This window comes from Solanum lycopersicum, chromosome 1 (genome assembly GCF_036512215.1).
Source record: "Solanum lycopersicum chromosome 1, SLM_r2.1".
Taxonomy (NCBI): Eukaryota; Viridiplantae; Streptophyta; class Magnoliopsida; order Solanales; family Solanaceae; genus Solanum; species Solanum lycopersicum.
The window spans coordinates 25901557-25909761 of NC_090800.1; positions in this window are offsets into that span (position 1 = coordinate 25901557).

Sequence of the window (8205 nt, forward strand, 5' to 3'; positions counted from 1 at the left end):
AAAGGATAATATAAAAATCCTAAGCCAAATATCTCTTTCTCACTCATGCCATCCAACTTGCTCGACAGTCCGCCACCATCCAACTTTCTCCGACTGCCGCTGCCCATCGCACCTTGGCCCGACCGGTGCTACCCAATGCCATCTTCAGGCCGCGCGCAGTAGTGGGTCGCACCTCTGTGTTGGAAGTCGCGCCGCCTATATCGCCACCGGTGGCGTGTCCATCACCATCTTGCGCAGTGGGTCGTGCAACTGCAGCCGTGGGTCGGTGCCGTTCCATATCTTCAACTCAAGGTGAATTTTTAGAACCTTCCTAATAAATCTTTTTTGTTTCCATTTAGTTGAAGTGTCTCAAAATAGAGTTCTAATATACTTAGTTTAATTTATTCTTTATGTTTTTTCCAGAATTTGTTTGCGTTCTTGTATGCACATATCCCTTAAAAGATGTTAATTGAAGTGCTTCACGTGTTATTAGAATATGTTGTTGAAAAAATATTTCCCAAATTTGTCTATTGAAATGCTTGAAGTGTTATTATTATGGTAGAGTTGTAATCTTTTTGTTGTTAATAAATGGTTCTATCAAAAAGAAAACAATCATACATCGTCGTGTTTGGGATAAATTAGTAGGTTAGTGGAAATCCATACTTGAGTTGAGCTCTTGATGTTAGTGAATCAAATTAAACTATTTTAAAATAAAAAAACAAATGACTTAAGAGTATGACTTCATGACCTACTTGATCTTCTTGTATATAACATGTGCGTATAAGTAGGTTCAAACTCTATTGTTCTACTGTTAACTTTTTTCCCTCTTTTCTTGCTAGGAAACACAAGAAGCTCAACATTTAAAAAGTTGATACAAGATTTTACTGTTTTTTTCATTAAAGTAGGAGATAAGGTTTGGTGATTCGAAATCTCTAAAGTTCAAGTACAATTATTTTCTATAAAGTCTGTGTATCCACCTACTTGATTTGTGTCCATCTTGTGTTGAAACTTAGCTTTCAATTTAGAAACAATATATTTGTTAAGTATAAGTATCACCACTAGTTTATCCTATTGATGAAAAATCAATTTTCTTGTAAGATCGATTTGTGTCCATCTAGCGCTTACACTGAGCTTTATGTTTAGAAATAATATATTTGTTAAGTACAAGTATCAAAACTAGTTGATCCTATTAATGACAAAATTCATTTTCTTTCAAGATTGATTTGTGTTCATCTCGTGTAGACACTAAGCTTGAAATTTAGCAATAATATATTTGTTAAGTATAAGTATCAACTCTAGTTGATCCTATTATATGACAAAATCGATTTTCTTGAAAGATCGATTTGTGTCCATCTAGTGTTGACAATTAGCTTTAAATTTAGATATAATATATTTGTTAAGCATAAGTACACACACTATTTATCCTATTGATGAGAAAATTTATTTTATTGCAATATTGATTTGTGTCCATCTAGTGTATACACTTTAACTTCAAATTTAGAAATAATATATTTATTAAGCATAAGTACCAATACTAGTTGATACTATTTATGACAAAGTTGATTTTCCTGCAAAATAGATTTGTGTCCATCTAGTGTTGACACTTAGCTTGAAATTTAGAAATAATATATTTATTAAATATAGTATTGGAGTTAACCTAAAACTAACTTAATTAGACTTAGAAGGTTGTTAAGTTGTTCAAATAAGGTAATGTGATTTATTTGGTGAATAAAGTGTTTCAATTAAGTTAAAACTAAACTTATTAGACTTAGAAAGTTGTGAAGTTCATTATATAAGTTAATGTGATTTAGTTTGTGAATATAATATTGGAATTAAGTTAAAACTAAATTAAATAGAGTTAGAAAGTTCTTATGTTCTTGAAATATGTTAATGTGATTTAGGATGTGAATATAGTATTTGAATTAAGCTAAACGTAAACTAATTAGACTTAGGAAGATATTATGTTCTTCAAATCGGGTAATGTCATTTAGTTGGTGAAAATAGTGTTGGAATTGAGTTAAAACTAAACTAATTAGACTTAGAAAGTTGTTATGTTCTTCAAATGAATAAATGTGCTTTAGTTGGTGAATATAGTGTTTGAATTAAGTTAAAACTAAACAAGTTATACTTAGAAAGATGTTTAGTTCTTCAATTAAGAAATGTGATTTATTTAATGAATATAGTGTTTTAATTAAGTTACAACTAAACCAATAGGAATAACCAAAGGAACTACAATATGGAAAAAAAATCTCCTCTCCATTGGGGGACGAACAATATCGATTAAGCTTGTCTTACAATATCAATCCTTAAACAAGTTGATAGACAACTGAGTAAATTCTATTGGAGAACTGGTAAATAGTTAAATTTCCGATTGATTTAGGTGGTTGTGGGTTTAAGGCTATGATGGAGAGGTACGAGCAATATAAGAGAGGTCATACCAGCCTATTTTGGATCCAAAGTTTGCGTAGAAAATTGCTATCCAGACTTTATTTTAGAATGTGATTTCGTAGTTTTTGCCAATATGATTAAGGATTAATCTCAAATGGCTTGGAAACTGCGGGATGCTATTATGTAGACTAGAAGAATTAATTTGCATGCCAATGTGATACGTCGACATTGCTTCATAGAAGGGAATCAAGTGGCACATGTAGTAGCTAAATATAATTTATATAGAAAGTACGTCTTGGTTTTTTATCCTAAAGATTTGCAAAAATATGCATCGGGTATGTACACCATTATGTCATTGCGATGCCCTGCTTAAGACATGCAAAAAAAAAAGATTCTGAGTCTCTATCTATGATTTTTCTTTCTTATGTTTTTGTTGTATATGATCTTTTTCAACGATATATATTAATGCTTATTAAAAGAGGTTTAGGATATTGTCCCCCTCTATTTGTTTTATGTATAGATAATGGAAAAAATAAGAGATATTAACCACCGAGGGCGTAAACTTTTATCTTTAAAAAGTCCACTTGATTCTACATGAAATGACAGACTTTATATTTGTTGACTTTTATGAATTCTTCACGAGCTACAAGATAAGGTCCCTTGATTGTATTAATAATAGAAAAAACAGTAAATGCTTAAAGTAAAGAACAAAAATTCTTACGTGAAAACCTCCTTACATAAAAGAGGAAAAAGTTACGCCATGCCACACAAGACTTCTAAAGATCCAATCACTTCAAGATACTTATGAGTACATGCTGTTATAATAACCACATTGTAACACCTCATTAAAGACATGATGATTGGTAGATTTACTTAATAGAGAAAAACATTTCGATTTTGACTCTTAGTTAGTTATTTTTAATGATTACGAACAGTGTCTCTTTTTAATCAGTTTTAGAGAGTACATATCAGAGTTACAAAAATGGTACAGCAATCGGATACTGGTTGTTGAGAATTCTATTTGAGGAATTAGGTTGTAAATTTACTTAGTTGGAAGAAATTGTTGTTTAGGTTTGTTGTTGGTTGAGTTGCAGGTCTAATACAATGAGTGACCATGATAATGAACATGATAGTAACTACAGTCAAAATAACATAGGTGATTTGAAAGATATGCACGTCAATATTGTACTAACTAAGGGAGTCATCCGGATATCTCCCATAACCGGGAGGACAGTGATTCATGTAACTGTATTGTAACTACAATTGATTCAACTAAGAGGAATGTTTGGGAGGTTTAACTAATGAGTACCTCCATGAACACCTTTGAAATTTTGTTGAGGTGTGTACGCCATTTGTGTTTAAAAACATCTCTCATGCGTCTAGGAGGTTGAGGTTATTCAAGTTTTCTTTTATGAGTGAAGATACAAAATGTTGGTGAAATTTGCAAATTAATCTATATCAATTCTTGGTCCCATAACAAAAAAAAATTATACCTATAAAGTGAAATTGTCACATCAAAGGAGAACCCCCTAGACGTAACCGACTTCTTCATCCTCGGAGAGGACTAAGACTAGCCTCTTATCATTTATCATTACATCATAGGTAAAAAATGCATAACATTTAAAACTTTTCATGTACATAACTTCATTAGGTTTACTTTGAACTCTCGCTCACAGATAATATATTCATATTGAGTATACATAGACCTTTCGTATAAGAACATTACATAGTCTTCTACTTTTATGGTACACATATATATAAGATACAATATAGTCTTAAAACAGATGCCTCATATCATAACCATGAAAACAAGAGTATAAGAATTGGTCATAGACCATACATAAATAATATAAAAGCCACATATAGGTTATATAATCATAGTACTCAAATGAAAGAGAATGAACAAAGTGTCTTTAAGACTAATCAACATTCAATGCTAGAAAATGGCATTGTGCTTGAAGAAATAAGGACTTACCCAACTTGGAGAATGAGGATTCAGCTCTTATTCAATGGCCTAAATATCGACAATGACCGGAACCTAAAATGTTCGGAAAAAGGGATAAAATAAGGGTTAGCACATAACTTGTACTAAGTATGGAAACGATGCACACACAACATAGAAATCAGGCTATAAAAGGGACAATTTGTTGAAAACATGCAAGTTACTGTAAAAGTCCCATTTACGCACTTTAAGAAACTAGCTCAACCACTAAAACACATAATCATCAAGGCAATGACATATTCCACACAAGGAATACTAAGTAAATTCAACATATGCATAGCAAAATAACTTCAATTATCATATTATAACCACAAGGCAAATATACAAGAACTTCATAACATTTCAATACATGCTAGACCCTTACCCACAATCCATTATAAATTCTACAAGTCCAATGACAAAGAACAACCCCATAGCCTCACCCAATCAAGTAAACCAAATCAAGGACCATAAGAATTGCCTAACATAAAATATCATAACATGAAGAGTAACTATTATCATATTTTAGAAATATAGAGCGACAACATGCTCATAAGAAAGTAACATTATATAGAGTGAATAACATGTAAAGTCAACATATACATAATATATACATTATAAAACACAATAAAAACCTCCTAAGGCTTCCCTCAAGGTAAACTAATGTAAGGCATAGGTAGAGTTACATAGCCTCTTAAGTCACTTTATTTAGTGCTTACTTCATTACTTAATTTTACTTTTAGGAACACTTGCGCTAACTTACATAGACTAGAAGATCTAAGAGTGGAATCTGGTGCGGTCAAAACATACAACGAAGGAAGGTGGTCTACCTGCCATTGTATTACAAAACATGAACATAGCATCTAGGTGGATCTACCTAACTAGTATTCCTACGGAGGAAACATATTTTATAGAACTTGGAGGCCTTTATTGGAAATATCACTCTACGCCCTTTTTGGGACAAGAGGCGATCCACTTCTCCACCCCTCATCTTTAAGATCACTCGGTGTTAAGCTAGAGTCCTTTTATGAAATGAGTGTAAGTCATTCATTTTTATCAAAGCTTAGTTTAGGTCATAGGGTCTACCCCTTATATAGTCATAATCATAGATCAATAGGAAATGCATGGGTATTGTACTTTCATTAGAACTCACACCTTTGAGGTTAGCATATTTACATATTCACATGATAATAAGGCACATAGGTAAGTCATCAGCATGCTGATATCTTTACATCTTAGCCAACAACTCACAAGTAATAATTCAAGACATTCCAATTCAACATAATACAAACCCTAGTCAATCTTATCATAAGGTATAATTCAATATAACTTCATCACTAAACACAAGTAATCATAATTGAAGTAAAGGATTGAGATCACAAACTTACCCTAATTACCTTTACAAGCCATCATCAAGGTTTTACCATCAACCATCAAATTCATTCCAACAATAGGTGTAGTATCATCATACCATAGTAATCAATACAATAGTGAAGTTAATAGAATCACTATACAACAATTCATCACTAGTTCATAGCATAGGGTAAGGGATTTTGGTTAAATTCATGTTCTACTTTACAACATAGATTAATTCGTGAAGAACTAGCATAATTGAATCTTAATACATCATAATAAGATCAAAATCAACTAAACAAATCTTAAACAAGGCAATTTAGAATATCAAATTCGTAATATAAGAAAACCCACTTGAAACTCATCTTTTTAAAATCAATTTGAAGGAACCCTTTGGAAAAGGAATCCCAAAGGTGAAAGTAATTCCATACCTTCTTAATTGATCGAGAATGATGGATATAAGCACCCTATTTGATACCCTTAGACCTTTACCTATCCCTTCAATTGAGTTCTTCTATTTTGTGGAGAGAAAACAGTGTGAAGGAAGAGCATTTGGGTTTTATGAAAATAGGAGGGTTGGGTTAGTTTAATTAGGTTAGGGGCTTTCTATAAATCATTAACCAAGTTAATTAGACCACCCTTAACCTCTAACTAATTAAATAACCACCTATTAATTAATTAATTAATAAAATAGGGCAACCAAAACAGTGACCCCACATACGAGACCCCGACCTACAGATCTAGGTCAGTCGACAGCTAGTGTCCCTACCGTGCTGCACATCCGTAATTTTGGTCAGATACTTGCCAAAATAAACCCTTAAAAAATTGACCAAGGGACCATCAACGGTGTCTATCGACACCACGTCGATTGGCCTACGCCCCTTTGGTTAGCAATCGTCCATTGCACTATATTTTGATAGCTTTTAGCCAAACAGTAGGGTCCTCTTCAAGGACCCTTTGGTTGGTACTTGGGGAGTCATACCCAAATGTTTCAATGCTAAACCGACTTTAGTACGTATTAGACACCTTACTACCTAATTCTATCGATTCTGACTCCTAAAACCTAGTCAAATAGTCTAAGGCACACAAGTACCTCTTGAACTTGTTTCCGGACGTCATGGACATTTCTTGATTCTTTGAATCTAATATTTCCTACACGACTTATACTCATTATATTTTACCTTAACAAAGTGTCCTAACCCTTAGTCACTCATGTTAGGTTCTAGATTATGGCTTAGATTTTCAGAATGTTACATTATCCACCCATGATATTCATACACGAATGACACTAAAATTCTTCAAAATGGAAGAATAGACTCTAGATTAGAAGCCCAACCAACAACAACATATCAAAACATGAGTTACAATTCAAATCAACATAACCACATTACCTTTTACACTATGCATTTAAAAACATCATTTTCAACTCATAACAGTTAAACATTCATTACATGCTTATACACTTATGCCAAAGCTTTATTAAACAAATATAGAAATTAGCAATACAACTCTTGAAAAATACACCATATAAGTTCAAATTAAGTAAAAGAGCATATTCTTGAAAACATTTATTTCAATAGGCATAAATCATTGTAATTCTTGTTTAAAAAAGCATAAAATTCACTTTTTTCCAAATATCAAGGCAACTTCGAATAAAATCATTATTTTCACTATAAATAGGAACAACTAACCTTAGTGGTCAAATAGATCAGGATAACAGGACTTCATGTCAGCCTCGTCCTCCCATGTTGCACCCTCAACTAGGTGGTTCTTCCATAACACCTTTACGGAAATCACCTCCTTGTTCGTTAACTTTTGAACTTGTCTATCAAGGAATTTTAATAGGTTTCTACTTATAAGATAGATTCTTTTGTACAACTAGATCCACAAATGGAAGTACAGACTTGGGATCATCGATAAAGTTTTTATGCATTAAAACATCGAACACCGGATGAACAAAAGACAATTCACTAGGTAACCTCATCTCATATGCATCCTTGCCAACCATTTGCCAAATTTCATAAGGACCCACATAATGAGGACTCAACTTCTTTTTCTTGCCAAATCTCACCACCCTTTTATTGGAGAAATTTTTAGTCACACTTACCTTCTTAAAATTATAAGTCTCTTCTCCTATGGTTAGCATAAGACTTTTGCTGGCTATAGTCTGTTTTCAAGCGATTCCTTATTAAATAAAACTTGTACAAAGTCTTATAAATCTATTCGGGACCCAAAAGTGAAGACTTTCCCACTTCAAACCATCCAATTGGAGATCGACATCTCCTACCATAGAAGGCCTCAAAAGGAGCCATATATATAGATGAATGGTAACTATTATTGTAAGATAAATAAACAAAAGGGAAGTGTTTATCCTAATTCCCTTGAAGTTAATTATAAGAGTTCTAAGCATATCAACAAGGGTTTGAATAGAACGCTCCGCTTTACCATCCATATGGGGATGAAAAACAGTGCTTAATTTCATCTTGGTACCCAACCCTTCTTGG